This window comes from Trachypithecus francoisi, unplaced genomic scaffold (genome assembly GCF_009764315.1).
Source record: "Trachypithecus francoisi isolate TF-2019V2 unplaced genomic scaffold, Tfra_2.0 Lachesis_group3, whole genome shotgun sequence".
NCBI lineage: Eukaryota > Metazoa > Chordata > Mammalia > Primates > Cercopithecidae > Trachypithecus > Trachypithecus francoisi.
In genome coordinates this window covers 148,955,569-148,975,335 of record NW_022681468.1, presented here as the reverse complement: position 1 = coordinate 148,975,335, position 19,767 = coordinate 148,955,569, and the positions used below count along the sequence as shown (strand labels likewise).

At 43.7% G+C, this 19,767-nt stretch overlaps 1 protein-coding gene across 10 annotated transcripts in view; it reads right to left on the bottom strand.

Moving 5' to 3' along the window:
• Positions 1–19,767, bottom strand: part of MGA (MAX dimerization protein MGA) — a 177,122-nt gene that overhangs the window by 107,234 nt on the left and 50,121 nt on the right. For 5 of the 10 annotated variants that reach the window (XM_033190487.1, XM_033190496.1, XM_033190494.1 and 2 more), the window contains exon 1: positions 556–1,158. The exons of 3 other annotated variants lie outside the window; for them this stretch is intronic. The gene's annotated coding sequence lies outside the window, so the exon portion shown is untranslated. Of the gene's footprint in view, positions 1–207; positions 525–555; positions 1,159–19,767 lie in introns of those variants that run through there. 2 more of the 10 variants (XM_033190491.1, XM_033190488.1) reach the window with 2 other exon arrangements.

Genomic DNA, 19,767 nt, shown 5'->3' with positions numbered 1-19,767 from the left:
AAACAATTTGGCCGGAAATTACTTGTTAGAAAAGACGTTTGCACAGGTGTCAAAACGCTGCGCTCAGTTCCTCAGAAAAGCGACGCCAACACCGTTTCCCTTGGAGTTCTAGAACCACGAGACCTAGGCGCTAAACTGCAAAGCGCGTAAGCATGGCTCTCGACCTAGAGCCCGGCGCCAGGCTGTAAGTCATCACGCAGACCGTACCACGCGGAGCGGCACCCCACGCACGCGAGGGCAGGGCCGAGCCATGGGCGCTTCTCACCCCTCCCGCCTCGTGGCCGCTCTCTCTGGCGTCGATGCTCCCAGTTAGGTAGCTGAGCGACGCGGAAGTGAGGCTGGGGACGCGCGCGAGGTGACATGCGCAGCCTCGCTCAGAGACCACAGGCGCGCGCCAAAGGCGGCCCCGCGCAAGGCCCGGCCTGGCGAGGGCGTGCGAAGCTCTCTCAGCGGAACGTTTCTCACGCCGTTCAAATACACAAGAGCTTCAAACTCTCGAAAAACTCCAATCGGGCCAGTACTAAGCGATGCCCTCCACCCAGGCCCGAGAGTTACCGTGCGGGGCGTGGCCGGCCTCACCCGGAGTCCTTCACATCCCGCTGGGGGCGGGTTATTCTGTTCAGTTCGCACACCGTGTGTCCGCTCCAGCTGAAGAGCCTGCGCGCGCGCACCGGACGTCCACGTCACCGCGCACGCGCTCCTACCCGCTCGGAGCCCGCCGCGCAGGCGCAAAAGAAGAGGCGAGCAGCACCTCCCTGGCCCCTCCCCCAACACCAGGAGTCCAAACGGCCCCAGAGCAGCAGCAAGACCCTTGGGACCCGCCCCCAGAGTGGAAGCCGCTGCTTTTCCGGGTCCCAGCAACCCAGAAAAGCCTACTGAAGCTTCTAGAATCAAGAAAGGCGAGGCAGGAGGGAGGCACCTAGATTCCTCAGGCTTGCACACGAAGCCTTCGTGGAAACTGTGAAACCAATGCCCGGCGGGCCTTTCTCAACTGTGTCTTTCACCCTTTCCCTAGGGCTCCTAGCCGGCCCCGCCCCGGCCGCGCCCAGCCCCACCCACACGGGGCTCCACAGACCCCCAGCCTCCACGAGCCCGTCAAATGAATCCGAGGTCTTCCTTCCCGGAGTACCGGGGCTTGGACAGCGCCAGAGCATTGGGAAACCTTGAAGCAAGGACCTTGAGAGACGGATGGTCGAGTTTACAACATCCACAACCGAAGACGACTAGGAAAATGGGGAGGAGACCGAAAGACTCAGTGAGCAGTTGGAAAGCGAAGAGTTGCCACTAAATTGCCTGATACAAAGATGAAAGATATCTTGATAAAACAGGGAAACGAGAAACTTGCAAGAGTGTGTTATTTGAGCTTTAGTGCCTTGATCCTGTGCATTCAATTTTTGTTTCTTCAAGACATTTAAGCTACAAGGTGCAAAGAAAGTATTACTGAATATCTATTATGTGTCAGGCAGTTGCTGAAGTAAATCAATGGACAGTATTTCTCCCAACCTTCAAAAATTAGTTATCTTTCTCCTTCTCTGCTCCTTACCAGCTGTTCTTTCTTCTGTGCTCCTGACACACCAGTAAAAAGGAAGCATAGTTTCTTAAGAGGCAAAAAAGTAGGGAGTAGGAGAGCAGATTCTGTGGTCAATGATCCAAAACTGCTTTCTTTCATAAGAATTAGCAAGCACTGAGAACCCACTACGTGACATGCTAGGTGACTTAATACAAAACACTATGAAGGAGAATGAGGAGACTATGAGGAAGGAGTCAACAGGAGGAGGCTTATCCAACACTACTGATCTGACCTACTTTTTACTTAGGAAGGATCATATTTCTCTACACTTTGTTCTTCCTGAGGAGATATACAACAACATGGACAGAAACTGCTGGAATAGTCTGAACTAGAAAACGTGTAGGCTACTTTAGAGACTTCTGAAGGCATTCTGAAACCTCAATCCAGGCACCGTCAGCAGGAGCATTCGAGATCCTAGGCAAAATTGAAAAGTAACGGTTTAACACCTTCCTCCTCTTCCCTGACCCCAAGAACCTCTTTCCTACAAGCTGCCCTGTCAGAATCTCCCACCTTACCAAGAATGTCTTCCTCTCAAGGATCTGAAGTTTCCTCATAAAAAATTCCCATTTTCTGGGGAAGAAGTAAATTTATGTTGATTTAGCATTAAAATGTATGATCCTAAGGTGTGAATGACTGGTTAACAACCATGCATCCCCAAAGAGACAGGTTAAACCAAATGATCTATCTAACTAGGGGATCTGTGAGGACAACTCAGGAAGAAGGGGAATGGAGATTCTCTTTTGGTACTCTTTCCTTTAGATAATTAAAACAAAAAACAACAAAAAAATTTAAAACCCTGAACTTTGAAGATTCAGTACTAAATATCTCGGTGGGAGAGGAAAACTATCCATAGTTTTCAAAGTGGGGTCTGCCTAACCTAGAAAGGTCAGGAGATGTCAAGAATCTGAGGGTCCTATGAGAACTGTTAAGTGTTGTTTTTATATGATATTCTAAAAATAATCATACCACCACACGCATTTCAGGGATCCAGTTTGGATTCACCATCATGCAGGTACCAAGTAACCACCTGTTTTTCTTTTTTATTTTTTATTTGCTTCAAGTAACCATTTAAATGGTTACATTCAACTTTTAATGCAGTATTCTCATACTGAAATTCTTGGTTGTATACTTTGGATAATGTAAGAAATTTCCTCCTTTAAAAGGCATCCATATATAACCCAAGGTTTAAGAATGCCAAGCTAACTGCTAAAGTGATGCTCCTAAGTTCCACGTTTTTCAGTTATCGTAGCTCAACTTACTGGTCCAACCTAACACAAAAGTCTTTGCTTTGATTTTCCCAGGCTGCACGTTCAAGGAGATTTTTCTGAATATTAAGGGGAAACAAAAAAATAAAGAGAATGCATGCAATTCAACAATCTGGCCTAGAATGTACACAGTTTTGATCCTAGATTGTTCTGTAAACCCATACGAACTATCCCATTTACATGCACACTTTTTCTATTCAGCAAATATCTGAGTGCCTCCTATATGCTAAGGATAGGGGAAAGGCTGGCACCTCATGCACTTTTCAGATGTCTACAGCGGAACCCCAAAGATTGGCACAACTTAAGTAACAGAATCCACCAAGACAAACTTCCTAATCCCATCTATTCAGATCCAGTCCTTTCAGTTCTGATTTTTTTTTTTTTTTTTTTTTTGAGACGGAGTCTTGCTCTGTGGCCAAGGCTGGAGTGCAGTGGCCAGATCTCAGCTCACTGCAAGCTCCGCCTCCCGGGTTCACGCCATTCTCCTGCCTCAGCCTCCCAAGCAGCTGGGACCACAGGCGCCCGCCACCTCGCCCGGCTAGTTTTTTTTTTAGTAGAGACGGAATTTCACCGTGTTAGCCAGGATGGTCTCGATCTCATGACCTCGTGATCCGCCCGTCTCGGCCTCCCAAAGTGCTGGGATTACAGGCTTGAGCCACCGCACCCGGCCTCAGTTCTGATTTCTAAAACATCCTCTCTCAACTGACAAAAAGACCTCACTCTTCAGATGAAACCACTACCATGAACAAACTCCTGGACTATGGCCTTGTTTAAATATCAATATAATAAAGAACATTCATAAAATAAGGGCTACATACAGAACGAGTTGCAAAAGATGCTTGTTTTGTTTTTACAAAAAGTCCTTCGGCCAGGTGCGGTGGCTCACGCCTGTAATCCCAGCACTTTGGGAGGCCAGGGCAGGCAGATTGCCTAAGGTCAGGAGTTGGAGACCAGTCTGGTCAACATGGTGAAATTCCGTCTCTACTAAAAATATAAAAAAATTAGCCAGGCATTGTGGCATGCGCCCATAATCCCAGCCACACAGGAGGCTAAGGCAGGGGAATTGCTTGAACCAGGGAGGTGGAGGTTGCAGTGAGCCGAGATCGCGCCACTGCACTCCAGCCTGAACAACAGAGCAAGACTCCATCTCAAAAAAAAAAAAAAAAAAAAAAAAAAAAAAAGTCCTTCACTAGCCAACCTGAAAACTTAGGTCTTAGGCAGAGGGTAAAAACAGAATCATAGACAACTCCATCCTTGCCCACCATTTAGGACTACAACTGAAATCAAATCATGCTGAGGGGCAAAGTATGAGTGCCTCCAATATCTGTAATGAAGGAATTAAGGAATTAAAAATTAAGGATTTCAGGAATTAAAAATGGCAAGATTTCTGCCTTCAAGGAGCTAATAATCTACCCAAAGAAGAACTTTTAAGACTTTCTGGGCTAGGCACAGTGGCTCATGCCTGTAATACCAGCACTTTGGGAGGCAGAGGCAGGTGGATCACATGAACCCAGGAGTTCAAAACCAGCCTGGACAACATAGTGAGAACCCATCTCTGCAAAATATTTTAAAAATGAGCCAAGTGTGGTGGTGCCTGCAGTCCCAGCTACTTAGGAGGCTGAAGTGAGAGAACTGCTTGACCCCAGGAGGTCGAGGCTACAGTGAGCTGTGATTGTGCCACTGCACTCCAGTCTGGGCAACGAAGTGAGACCTACCCCCCAACCCCGTCTCTTAAAGAAAAGAGTTTCTTAATCAGCATAGTAATATGATTAAAACCATGTTTTAGAAAATGCTAAGAGAAGGGAGGATGAAAAGAAGGATAGAAATGTTGTACAATATAATCAACATTCATTAAGAAACACCCAGTGGCTCATGCCTATAATCCCAGAACTTTGGGAGGCTCAGGCAGGATGGACTGTTTGAGCTCAGGAGTTCGAGAGCAGCCTAGGCAACACGGCAAGTCCCTGTCTCTACCAAAAATACAAAAAAAAATTTTTTTTAATTTTAAAAAATAGCTGTGCCTGGTGGTGTACACCTATGGTCCCAGCTACTCAGGAGGGTGAGGTGGGAGGACTGCTTAAACCCAGGGGGTAGAAGTTACAGTGAGTCAAGATTGCGCCACTGTACTCCAGCCTAGGTGACAGAGTGAGAGAGAGAAAGAGTGACAGAGTGAGAGGGAGGAAAGAGGAGAGAGGGAGAAAAACACCATTCCTTCTTGCTGCCCCACATCTCAAGCCCACATAACCACGTTCCTCACCCTTGCCTAAGAAGACGGCCCCAGATGCCTCCAGCCTAACTCTATTCACCCTTCATACTTAAGTTTAAATGTATTTTCTTCAAGACACTTGCCCTAACTCCCATGATCAGGTAAGGTCTCCCAGTTATATGCTCTCATAGTACCCTGTTATTTCTTTACAGCACTTACCACAACTGTGTTATTTTTAAAACCATGTATTAATGTGTCTTCCCCATTAGACCATTAGCTCCACTCTATTCCAGTGCTTATCACAATGACTGGAATAGGGTGGACACATATTTGTTGAATAAATAAATAGAAAACCATAGATCCTCATTTTTTAGGCAAGTCTAAATATCAAATATTGATTCAGTGTCCAACAATATGGGGTTTGGAAAACAGGGTCATAATATATACTGAAGTTATATTAAGCAGTTACATCCGTGGCTTTGGCCAACATTTCCCAAAGGGGTAGAGTTGTGATTTTAAAAAACTAGCACCCAGTGACTGTAAACTAGTTCAACCATTGTGGAAGACAGTGTGGCAATTCCTCAAGGATCTAGAACTAGAAATACCATTTGATCCAGCCATCCCATTACTGGGTATATACCCAAAGGATTATAAATCATGCTGCTATAAAGACACGTGCACACGTATGTTTATTGCAGCACTATTCACAATAGCAAAGACTTGGAACCAACCTAAATGCCCATCAATGATAGACTGGATTAAGAAAATGTGGCACATATATACCATGGAATACTGTGCAGCCATAAAAAAGGATGAGTTCACGTCCTTTGTAGGGACATGGATGAAACTGGAAATCATTCTCAGCAAACTATCACAAGGACAGAAACAAAACACCCCATGTTCTCACTCACAGGTGGGAATTGAACAATGAGAACGCTTGGACACAGGGTGGGGAACATCACACACTGGGGCCTGTTGTGGGGTGGCAGGTGGAAAGGGATAGCATTAGGAAATACACCTAATGTAAATGACCAGTTAATGGGTGCAGCACACCAACATGGCACATGTATACATATGTAACAAACCTGTACATTGTGCACATGTATCCTAGAACTTAAAAGTATTAAAAAAAAAAAAAAAAAAAAACTAGCACCCAGTGACTCTTATCCCAAATTATTTCTCTTTAGGGGAATGGATAAATGTTGACAGGGCAGATATTTGAGGAGATACAAATATTTTTCTAGCAATGTCTTATTGACTGCCCATTGACTGGATACAGTCTGCCCTCTATCTGTGGGTTCCAAATCCACAGATTAAACCAATCGTGGATCAAAAATATGTGGAAAAAATAAAAAAATGACAATACAATAATAAAAATAAAATAGTATAACTATTTACAAAGTATTTAAATTATACTAGATATTATAAGTAATCTAAAGATTATTTAAAGTATACAGGAGAGGCCAGACACAGTGGCTCACGCCTGTAATCCCAACTCTTCCAGAGGCCGAGGTGGGCAGATCACTTAAGGTAAGGAGTTCAAGATCAGCCTTGCCAACACAGCAAGTTTCCACTAAAAATACAAAAATTAGCCAGGCATGTAATCCCAGCTACTAGGGAGGCTGAGGCCCAAGAATTGTTTGAACTCAGGAGGTGGAGGTTGCAGTGAGCTGACATCCTGCCACTGCACTCCAGCCTGGGTGAAAGAGCAAGACTCTGTCTCAAAAAAAAAAAAAAAAAAGTAAATTAAAAAAAAATAAGGTATATGGGAGGACATACATGGGTTACATGCAAATACTATGCCATTTTATAGAAGAGACTTGAGCATCTGAAGATTTGGGCATCCTGCGGGGGGGAGGGGCGGATCTTGGAACCAATCCCCCACAGATACTGAGGGACAACTGTATTACCTAGAAAATCAACAAAAACAAACAGATCCTTAGAATAAATTGGAAAAAATGTTATGATACCATCTGGTAATAGAAGCAACAAGCTGTAATAGAGACCACCATCTGTTATATATTCATCTATAAGAAAAAATAGCAAATATATTAAAGAAAGGACACTTCAGTAACAGTGAATTTGTTTTACTAAATTCTAAAGGGAAAATGTCAGTCAGGCACAGTGGCTCATGCCTGTAATCCCAGTATTTTGGGAGGAGGAGGTGGAAGGATCGCTTGAGTCCAAGAGTTTGAGACCAGTCTGGATAACACAATGGCACTCCATCTTTATGTAAAAGATGGCACAGTGGCTCATGCCTGTAATCTCATCACTTTGGAATTAGGCAAAAATCAAGAAGAAGCCTATGAGAGAAGAATATACTGGAAAATTGTTTGCAAATGCATATGAAAGAAGCCATCCTTACATTACATGAAGGGCAATACTGCCTCAGGGAAAAGAGCTATGGTGGTCAACGCAGGAATTCCCCAGCTATTGGACATCACAGACCAGCAAGATATCCCAAAAAAGTATTTAGAGGACCATCATAAGGTGAGCAAAATTTATCTTACAAAACATCCATCCTCTGTTATTGCTATGATTTAAAAAAAAAAAAAAAAGATCATTTTAAGATTAAAAACCACTGGAAAGAACATCTCATTATAGTAGTCTTATTTTTAATACATTTAGATAGATGAAAAATTCACTACATTGTCCTTATTCTGTGATATACCACTGAAAACTTCTTTGCAGATAGGTATTTAGAAATGCCTGATCAGCCATACATCAGCCTCCCTAGACAGCTAAGATTTGATGTTCATAGAAGAAAATATACACAACAGGACTGTGATGGGGTATAAGTCACTTTGCCAAGAAGTCAAGAGTCAGCTTCTCCTCATCAGTAACAATACCAAGAAGAAGATATTAGCCAAGAGACATCTCAGTCGAGACCAAAGGACAGCCACAAGATTAAGAAGCTACTTTGGGAATCAGGGTGGGAGAGACACTGAAAACAGGAAAGCCTTTATGGTGGGGCAAGATCCTGGAACTCTGGTAACAGTACAGAACAGTGTAGTGAAACCAAGGTCAAACAGACCCACCCAGTCACCACATAACTAGGAAAAACTGTGGAACACATGGTGGCAAAGGAAGAGGCAGGTTAAGTTACACTTAGTTTAAACCTAGGCTCCAGGCATATCACATATATGAGGAAAAAAGGTGGGGGAAACTTGTTTTATTTGAAAAGTAAACCAAATGGGATTTTTTTTTTTTTTTTTTTTTTTTAAGGGACGGGGTCTCACTCTGTCTCTCAGGCTGGATGGAGTGCAGTGGTATGATCACGGCTCACTGAAGCTTCAATCTCCTGGGCTCAAGTGATGCTCCTTCCTCAGCCTCCTGAGTAGCTGGGATTACAGGCCATGCCAACACAACTGGCTAATTTTCTTTTTTTTTTTTTTAATGTAGAGATAGTGTCTTGCTAGGTCAAATTTTAAATATTACTTCAAAATAAATAAATATTAATTCAAAATATCTTATAATCTTGACCTTTACTAAAATTGTTAGCTGTGATCTAAACACTGGAGGGCAGGGGAACACCTGTTTTTGTGTGTGGTTTTTTTTTTTTTTTTTTTTTTTTTTTGAGATGGAATCTCGCTCTATCACCCAGGCCGGAGTGCAATGGCATGATCTCTGCTCACTGCAACCTCCGCCTCCTGGGTTCAAGCAATTCCCCTGAATCAGGGAGTAGCTGGGATTACAGGCGCCCACCACCTCACCCTGCTAATTTTTTAATATATTTAGTAGAGACAGGGTTTCACCATCTTGGCCAGGCTGGTCTCGAACTCCTGACCTCAGGTGATCCACCTGCCTCGGCCTCTCAAAGTGCTGGGATTACAGGCGTGAGCCACCGCACCTAGCTACACCTGTTTTAAAAAGAGGAAAAAGCTATATGGAAATAGAGAACATAAAGTTTATTCAGGTAACTTGAATGCAGTGCAAATTGTATGTATATAGATTATAAATTGTAGCGATTATATACAGGCACTATTTTTCATCTCATGATTAGTTCCACTCTACATTCTTGGGGTTATCTATCCTTATTAGCATAAGTAAATAAGGCTACAATGAGTTAAACGAATATTTATTATGCATCAACTATGTGCTAAGCCCTAAAACTGGGGAAAATGAATAAACAAAAACAAGTCCCCTCAAAAATCTCAAGCTCTGATTGAAAAGACAGAATAATCATATTGAAAAACTGTAGTTGGTAGTGTGGAAAAACCTCTGAGAACACTATAGAAACATACAAAATCGGCCGGGCGCGGTGGCTCAAGCCTGTAATCCCAGCACTTTGGGAGGCCGAGACGGGCGGATCACGAGGTCAGGAGATCGAGACCATCCTGACTAACACGGTGAAACCCCGTCTCTACTAAAAACTACAAAAAACTAGCCGGGCGAGGTGGCGGCGCCTGTAGTCCCAGCTACTCGGGAGGCTGAGGCAGGAGAATGGCGTGAACCCGGGAGGCGGAGCTTGCAGTGAGCTGAGATCCGGCCACAGCACTCCAGCCTGGGTGACAGCGCGAGACTCCGTCTCAAAAAAAAAAAAAAAGAAACATACAAAATCTACAAAGGGTATAAAGTCTCAGCACTTGGGGAGGCCAACACAGGAGGATCACTTGAGGCCAGAAGCTAGAGACCAGCCTGGCAACACAGTGAGACCCTGTCTCTCAAAAAAAAAAAAAAAAAAACCATTTAATTAGCTGAGTGTGGTGGCGCATGCCTGTAGTCCTAGCTACTCAGAGACTGAAGTGGGAGGATCATTTGAACCCAGGAGTTGAGGCTTCAGTGAACTATGACTGCACCACTAAACTGTAGTCTAGGCATCAGAGCGAAAGGAGAGGAGAGGGGAGAAGGGAGAGGGAAGAGGGGAGAAGGGAGAGGGCAAAGAGGAGAGGGAAGCAGAGGGCAGAAGGGAGGGGAGAAAGAGGAGAGGAAAGAAGAGGGGAAAGAGGAGGCTAGGCGCGGTGGCTCACGCCTGTAATCCCAGCAGTTTGGGAGACTGAGGCGGGTGGATCACGAGGTCAGGAGATCGAGACTATCCTGGCTAACACATGAAACCCCGTCTCTACTAAAAATAAAAAATAAAAGTAATAAAAAAATTAGCCGGGTGTCGTGGCGGGAGCCTGTAGCCCCGGCTACTTGGGAGGCTGAGGCAGGAGAATGGCGTGAACCCGGGAGGCAGAGCTTGCAGTGATCCAACATGGCACCACTGCACTCCAGCCTGGGTGACAGAGCGAGACTTCATCTGGAAAAAAAAAAAAAAATGGTGGGGGGGAAGAGGAGAGGAGGGGGGAGGGGGGAGGAGGGAGTAGGGAAGGGAAAGGGAAGGGAGAGAGAGAGGGAGAGGGGAGAGGAGAGGAAGGGAAGAGGAGAGGGAGGGGAGAGGAGAGGTGACAGGAGGGAAGAGGAGAAAACAGGGGAGGGGGGAGAGGAGAAGGGAAAGGAGAAGGGGAGGGGAGAGGAGGAGCGGACAGGAGGAGGGGAGAGGAGAAGGGGAGGGGGAGAGGAGAAGGGGAGGGGAGAAGAGAAGGGGAGGGGAGAGGAGGGGGAAGGAGAAGGGGGGAAGGAGAAGGGGAGGGGGGAGGAGAAGGGGAGGGGGAAGCGGCAGGAGAGGGGAAGGGGGAAGGGAGGGGGAGTGGGAAGGGGGAAGGGAGGGGGAGGGGGAAGGGGGAAGGGAGGGGGGAGAGGAGGGGGGTGGAGGGGGAAGGGAGAGGAGGGGGAGGAGGGGGGAGGGGGGAGGAGGGGGAGGAGAGGGGGAAGGGAGAGGAGGGGGAGGAGAGGGGGAAGGGAGAGGAGGGGGAGGAGAGGGGGAAGGGAGAGAGGGGGAGGAGAGGGGGAAGGGAGGGAGGGGGAGGAGAGGGGGAAGGGAGAGAGGGGGAGGAGAGGGGGAAGGGAGAGAGGGGGAGGAGAGGGGGAAGGGAGAGGAGGGGGAGGAGAGGGGGAAGGGAGAGGAGGGGGAGGAGGGGGAAGGGAGAGAGGGGGAGGAGAGGGGGAAGGGAGAGGAGGGGGAGGAGAGGGGGAAGGGAGAGGAGGGAGGAGGAGAAGGGGAAGGGAGAGGAGGGAGGAGGAGAAGGGGAAGGGAGAGGAGGGAAAAGGGAAAGGAAAAGAGAAGAAAGAAGAGGTAAGGGGAAGGAAGGGGAAGGGGAAGAAAAAAGAAAAGAAAGGGGACTTTACAAAGAAGAAGAGACTTTTCAGCTGACTCTTGAAGGAGAAATAAAATTAATGAGAGAAAAAGTGGAGGAAGATATTGCAATCAGTGGCTCTGTAGTAAACAAACAATGAATTACAATAAATTATCCAGAACTTGGAGATAGGGCTGCCTTTATAAGAGTAAAACACTAAAGATCAAAACAAGAGACAAAATTAAAACCAAGTAAGATCAGTAAACTTACCTCCTAAGTACTATGGTCTGAATCTGTACCCAGAAAGTTCTTGCATTGGAAACTTAATTTCCAACACAACAGTTGGGAGGTGGGGCCTAGTAAGGAGTGATTGGGTCATGAGGTCTGGGCCCTCATGAATGGATTAATGTTGCTATCACAGGAGTGGGTTAGTTATCTCAATAGTGGGTTGTTATAAAGTGAGTCCTGCCCCTGGTGTCCCCCTCTATCTCACATGCTCCCTTCTGCCTTCCACCATTCAATGACCCTCATCAGATCCCAGTGCCATACTCTTGGACTTCCCAGCCTCCAGAACTGTGAGCCAAATAAACTTCTATTGTTTATAAACTACCCACTCTGTGGTATCCTATTATAGCAGAAGAAAATGAACTGAGACCAGATGAAAATAACCTAGGTTACTTGGAAATGGGCTTAGACATTTGGAATATATGTATCCAATCTACAAGTCCATGATGTTAATGATATATATTCACTCTTTTGAACATTTAGATCCCTACTCTGCACTATCAAATATTTATAAGAGGTATACAAAAGGAAAACTATAGGGCCAGGCGCAGTGGCTCATGCCTGTAATCTCAGCACTTTCGGAGGCTATGAGAAGCAAATCACTTGAAGTCAGGAGTGTGAGACCAGCCTGGCCAACATGGTGAAACCCTATCTCTACTAAAAATACAAAAGTTGGCCAGGCATGGTGGCGCACGCCTGTAATTCCATTTACTCCATTTACTCGGGAAGCTGAAACACATGAATTGCTTGAACCAGGGAGGTAGATGTTGCAGTGAGCTAAGACTGCACCACTGCACTCCATTCTGGGTGATGGAGTGAGACTGTCTCAAAAAAAAAAAAAAAAAAATTAAAATTAAGAAAAACTATAGAAGCACAGTGATAGGAGGAACTGTAACTAAGGTATCAAGTAAGGTTTAGTGTTAAAGAATGTCTAGAAGTTGACAAAGCAGACAAGGGAAGGAAAGGCATTCCAAGGAGAAGGAGTCACTTATGCAAAGGCACATGACAAAAAAGAACAGAGTATTCATTAATTCCTCAACTCAAACATTTATTGAGCACTTACCATGTACATATCCTGGAACACAAAGATATGATTCCTACCCTCAAAAGCTTACAATCAATTATCAGACAACTATTATCAGATAACCAATACTCGATGACAGCAAAGAATAAAGAAAGCTACTGGCTCTGTGCCTGGGGTGTAATGGAAGCACAAACAAAAAGCAACTAAATTATACTGCGGGATCATAGAATAATTCTCATAGGAAGTAAAGAATTACTTTGGTTACTGGTTAACGTGGTGTGGAAGGCTGGGTGCGATGGCTCACGCCTGTACTCCCAGCACGTTGGGAGGCCGAGGTGGGCAGATCACCTGAGGTCAGGAGTTCAAGACCAGCCTGGCCAACATGGCGAAACCCTGTCTCTACTAAAAATACAAAAATTAGCCAGGTGTGGTGGCGGGTGCTTGTAATCCCAGCTACTTAAGAGGCTGAGGCAGGAGAATCACTTGAACCTGGGAGGCAGAGGTTGCAGTGAGCTGAAATCGTACTATTGCACCCCAGCCTGGGCGACAGAGCGAGACTCCAGCTCAATAAACAAACAAGATGGTGTGGAAGATGACAAGACTAGAACCCAGTAAGATTTTTCTCCATATCCATCTACATATCCTCCTCTCCCTTCCTTCTACATCAAGTCAATCATCAAATCTGCCTGCTGATTCTACATCACTGACCTTCCTGACCATGATATACTGTCAAAACACCATGTATCTGTTCTTCCTAGAACTTACACAGGTCTATTTTTATATTTATTTGTATAATTGTCTTCTCTCTCCTGTTCATCCCATCCCTACAAACTATAGACTTTATGTCATTGTTTTTTTCTTTCTTTTTTTTTTTTTTTGAGACAGAGTCTCACTCTGTCCCCCAGGCTGGAGTGCAGTGGCATGATCTCGGCTCACTTGCAACCTCTGCCACCCAGGTTCAAACAGTTCTCTGCCTCAGCCTCCCAAGTAGCTAGGATTATAGGTTCCTGCCACCATGACCAGCTAATTTTTGTATTTTTAGTAGAGACAAGGTTTCACCATCTTGGCCAGGCTGGTCTTGAACTCCTGACCTCATGATCCACCCGCCTCGGATTCCCAAAGTGCTAGGATTACAGGCGTGAGCCACTGCACACAGCCTGTATGTCCTTTTTAACCTCTACATTGTACCCTCAGATTCTATCAATGGTACCTGGCACACAGAAGCACTCAATTTAAAACATTTTGAACCCACACACTTCATTCCACCTCCATGCATCACCCTAGTACAAACCACCAGCAGCTCTTACTCAGACTACTACAACAGACTTTTCTTTTCTCTCTCTAGGCCCTCATTATGGCTCTCCTCTAATCCATTCTCCACACAGTATCAAGGGACCCTTTCAAAACATAAATTAGTTCATGCCATTTCTGCCATTTTTAACCTTCCATTAGCTTCCCATTTCATTTAGAATAAAATCTGACCTCCTTGGTATGGTCTACAGATCTCTGCGTTCACATCATTCTCCCCATTACACATCACACTCCAGGCACAATGACCTTCTATTTCTGAAATGCTCCAAACACTTTCTCAGAGAAGGACTCTTACACTGCCTTTTCTATTTGCCTGAAACGCTTTGCTTCCAGTCCCCACAAACCTTCACCTGGGAAACACGTATACATCCTACCAGTTTGTCTAAATATCACTCCCTTAGCAATCCTATCCCTACTCCCTAATTTAAATTCTCTCTCAAAGTACCCTGTTCTATTCCTTCATAGTACTTATCAAAATGTATAATTATTTACTTATGATTATTCAATGTCTCCTCCATGAATAAAAGCTAACACATACAGAGCATTTGTCATATATTAACTCATTTAATCCTAATAACCAGTGAAGCAGGCTGATGATGAAACTAAAAGGTTAAGTTAAAGGTTAAACAGAGAGGTTAAGTAATTTGTTCAAGGTCACAAAGCAGTAAGGATTCAAAACTTGAACCCAGATACTGTGGCTCCAAAGTTCACACTTTTAATCACTATGCTATAGAGTAAGCTTTGAGAGAACTGAATAACCATGTCTATTTTGTGCATCACTGCATATTCAGGTCAGGTGCCAGATATGAAGTAAGCATTCATATATTTGCAGAATGAATTTGTTAGTAAATAATTAAGAGGCAAATAATTATATTTAGAGGCATTAGGGAGAGGAATAAGAATAAAATGGGTTAGAGGCAATCATGATAGTGTCAATTTTGGACAAACTGAATTAAAGGCAGTTCAGGAACATCTTAATATCTGTTTAATTAGAATACCACAGGGAATCCATGGAGGGGCTGAAAGAGGTCCAGGAACACCCTAGAACAATATGCAAAATTTAGTATGCAGTGCACTTTTCTGGGGAGAGAGATATACCTTAATAAGATTATTAAGGGAGTATGTAATCCCCCAACATATTTAGGAACCATTGATCTAAGTGGAAATGTCCAGTAGATACTGGAGATAAAAACAGTGAACCTTAGCTAAATACAAAGATTTGGGAAGTAACTAAAGCCAGGGGTTTGAAAAAGTTAGCCCAAAAATGTAGAGTCAAATATTTCAGAGGGTTATGGTCAGAGGACAGGTGGTGAAAAAAGAATCTAGGAAAAAGGAAGAGAAGAGTAGTCACAGAAATAAGAGAAAAATAGATGAAAGTAGAATTACAGAAGCTAAGGAGGGAGAATGTCTTGAAGAACGAAAGTGGCAGGGCCTCATAACCAAGGAGTCAAGGATTTAACAACAGAAAAATGTATTCCAGGAACTACACAGTTTCGTAAGTGGAGTAGTACAACAGAATATTCACATATGCAAGGAGAGGAAGTAAATGAGTATCAGGGTCTAGTGCTCAGCACAGAGAATCATACTGAAGAAATAGATTGGAAAATCAATGTATTTCAAACTACAAATGTGAGTGCAATTATTCAGGTAGCACGTAGGAAGGTGCGCTCTGATCTGGAATCTACGAATGAGCTTGCAGGCAGATGTCCTGTGAAACTCCTAAAATTACAAGCAGAAATTTGTGTAAGGTACATACAAGCAATTTTTGACTAAAGGGTCCATAAATTTTATCAATTTTCCCAAGAGGTGTATGACCCAACAAAAGGTAAAGAACCATAAAAGCTGAATGAGGCCGGGCGCGGTGGCTCAAGCCTGTAATCCCAGCACTTTGGGAGGCCGAGACGGGCGGATCACGAGGTCAGGAGATCGAGACCATCCTGGCTAACATGGTGAAACCCTGTCTCTACTAAAAAAAAATACAAAAAACTAGCCGGGCGACGTGGCGGGCGCCTGTAGTCCTGGCTACTCGGGAGGCTGAGGCAGGAGAATGGCGTAAACCCGGGAGGCGGAGCTTGCAGTGAACTGAGATCCGGCCACTGCACTCCAGCCTGGGCGGCAGAGCGAGACTCCGTCTCAAAAAAAAAAAAAAAAAAAAAAGCTGAATGAGAAAAGAGAGCCAAGCTAGAAAATAGCCCTGGAGAACATCAACATATAAATAAAACCTGAAGCTTATCCAATGGAAATAACAAATCTGAAGAAGTAAGTTGTACACGGAAGAGAGGCAGTCTGCAGGGATTTCAGACATTTTTTACTTGTCATCATATATGCTCTATAAATATTTCTCTAACTTTTCTGACTGTGACTCATTAAAACTACATTGCTAACCAGTGTACACATACAGGTTACAGAAATAATTTTCTAGTAACCTGGAATGACACCAATACAGGTCCCCATCAACTTACAGTGGGGGTGATATCGCAATTAACCCATCATAATTGAATATCTCATTAAGTCAAAAATGCATTTTTGGCAGTGGGGGGCGGGAATGGAGTCTCATTCTGTTGCCCAGGCTGGAGTACAGTGGCGCCATCTCAACTCACTGCAACCTCCGCCTCCTAGGTTCAAGCAATTCTCCCTCCAGTGGCTCACACCTGTAATCCCAGAACTTTGGGAGGCCAAGGTGGTTGGATCACTTGAGGCCAGGAGTTCGAGACCAACCTGGCCAACATGGTGGACCCTCCCTCCCCCATTAAAAATACAAAAATTAGGCATGGTGGTGCACACCTGTTATCCCAGCTACTGGGGAGGCTGAGGCATGGCAATCACTTGAACTTGGGAGGCAGAGATTGCAGTGAGCCGAGATCATGCCATTGCACTCCAGCCTCAACGACAGAGCAAGACTTCATCTCCAAAAAAAAGAAAAATAGAAAAAAATTAATAAATATTAATAAACAAAATAAAATGGACTATCTCCTCACAGTTAAATTTCTTCACAGAAATAAAAACTACAAATGAGGATACAACGAAAGTAAGCTTCTGAGTATCACCTCTATTTGCCAAGCAAGGAAAGTCACTTAGCAATGGTTAGTTAACTAAATCATGTCTGACTATAGCTGCCAAAGAATTGTACATCCAGAGAAAATAAACTTTTTCAGTTTATTTTCTGAAGCAGTGATTGAGCTTAGCAGAGAGAAATTTTTACTGCAATTTTTAAAATTCAGGGTGAGCTGAAACTTTTCTGAATGAGACTACCCACACTCACTATTAATTGAACACTGAATGGCTTTGGAAATTAGCTTTTCTGACAGACTTCATCATGTGTCTCAATGAATTCAACCTAGTAAAATAGCAAAACAGTGATTAGATACAGAACTTATGCTGCAACAAAGTCATTTCAATAAAAACTAACATTGTTTGAACCACAAGTATTGTCTAGGTACATACACCTCCTGTGTTGTCAAGAATTAAAACAGTATGAGAAATGTCCATTTCCATACAAAGTTGTTGTGAATGTATCTTCCAAGTTCAGCATTTTACAGTTTCAGCAGCATTTTTCAGAACTTGGTGCAAATGAAAAGGGAATTTCCCCATTTCAAAATGTATTTACTTGTACAATTGAGAAGCTTCCACCTAGCCTCAAATTTAAAGTGATTAATCTTCAACTAATGTTTTAAAAATCAAAGAATCTAACAAAAGTCTGTTGTTTTTTTTTTTTTTTCAGACAGAGTCTCACTCTGTTGCCCAGGCTGGAGTGCAGTGGCACAATCTCAGCTCACTGCAACCTCCACCTCCCAGGTTCAAGAGATTCTCCTTCCTCAGCCTCCCAAGTAACTGAGATTGCAGGCACGTGCCACCACACCAAGCTCATTTTTGTATTTTTAGTACAGACAGGGTTTCACCACATAGGCCAGGCTGGTTTAGAGCTCCACCCAAGTGATCCGCCTGCCTCGGCCTCCCAGAGTGCTGGGATTACAGGTGTGAGCCACCGCACCCAGCCCTAACAGAATTCTTAAAATGCCTTCCAAGAGACTAACAGGCTCAATTAGAAACACATGCTTGTGAACTGATATCAGTAACTGGCAGGACTTGTCTATGAAAAATGACATTTTCTAAGATTAAATACATAAAACCTCATACAGATAAATAATAACAGATGAACATTTGCAACTGATTTTAAGGCTAAGGAACATTTACTTTGAATCTCAATTAAACAAATTGTTATTCTCCCCAAAAAAAGAATTTCATTCTTCTCATCTGTAGACATGTATTACCAAAATGAAAAAGTACTAGATAATTACATTTTTTAATTTTCATCAACACAAAATTTGTGGAAATTTGGTTTTACCTTTATATATGTACCTACATAATACCCTATTTTGCCTCTTGGCCCACAATGCCTAAAATATTTACTATGTGGCCCTCTACAGAAAAAGTTTGCAAACACCTGGATTAAAGTATTATCTCTAACTGATTAGCTATATAACACTGGACATCAGTTAACTTTTCTAGGTCTTTCTTTCCACATTTATAAAATAAGGGGGACTGAAGACAATCTCTATGGTATATACCTCAACTTTAGTATTCCACAAGTAATAATACACATTTCATATTCACTTTGAATGGTTATATTTTTTCTTTTCCTCTTTTTTTTGAGACAGAGTCTGCCCAGGCTGGCTGGAGAGCAGTGGTACAGTCTCGGCCCATTGCAACCTCCTCCTCCCGGGTTTCAAGTGATTTTCATGTCTCAGCCTCCCAAGTAGCTGGGATTACAGGTGTGCGACCACCATGCGTGGCTAATTTTTAGCATTTTTAGTAGAGACAGGGTTTCACCATGTTGACCAGGCGGGTCTCAAATTCCTGGACTCAAGTGATCCTCCAACCTCGGCCTCCCTAAGTGCTGGGATTACACATGTGAGCCACCACACCCAGCCTTCTCCTTTTTTTTTTTCTTTTTTTGTACTGATGGAGTCTTGCTATGTTGCCCAGGCTGGTCTCAAACTACTGACCTCAAGCAATCCTCCCACTTCAGCCTCCCAAAGTTCTGGGATTACATGTATGATCCATCCACTCACTGCACCTGACCTGTATAGTAATATTTTGAATGGAATGTTAGGCCAGTTTTATATAAAGTATGAAGAAATGTCTTATGTAAAATATGAAGAAGTACTTTATTAAATTCATAGAGGATGAAAAAATGGTACTGGGACAACTGGATAAACATACAAAAGAATTATGTTGGTTCAGCAGAATACTGACTCAAAAAAAAAAAGAATTATGTTGAACCATCTACCTCACACCATATGCAAAAATGAACACAAACCAGATCAAAGATCTAAATGTAAGTGCTGAAACAAAAAAACTTTTAGAGAAAAAAAATGAGAAAGAGTCACAACCTTGGATTTAGCAATGGTTTCTTAAGTATGACACAAAAGGCTGGGCGTGGTGGCTCACGCCTATAATCCCAACACTTAGGGAGGCTGAGGCGGGCAGAGGCGACTTAGCGAGACTTCATCTCAGGAAAAAAATAAAAAAAGTATGACACAAAAAGCACAAGTAACACACGATAAAAAAAGATAAACTGGACTTCATCAAATTAAAACCTACTTATATTATTCACTATTAAGATAGTGAAAAGGCAATGCACAGAAAAGGAGAAAATATTTGCAAAACATATATCTGATAATAGACTAATATTTAGAATATAAAAAGAACTCCTACAACTCAACAACAAAATCACTTTAAAAATGGGAGCTAGGGCCCCAGGCACAGTGGCTCACCCCTGTAATCCCAGCACTTTGGGGGGCCAAGGCAGGGAGATGACAAGGTCAGGAGATCGAGACCACCCTGGCTAACACAGTGAAACCCCATCTCTACTAAAAATAAAAAAAATTAGCCAGGTGTGGTGGCGGGCACCTGTAGTCCCAGCTACTCAGGAGGCTGAGGCAGGAGAATCGCGTGAACCCGGGAGGCGGAGGCTGCAGTGAGCC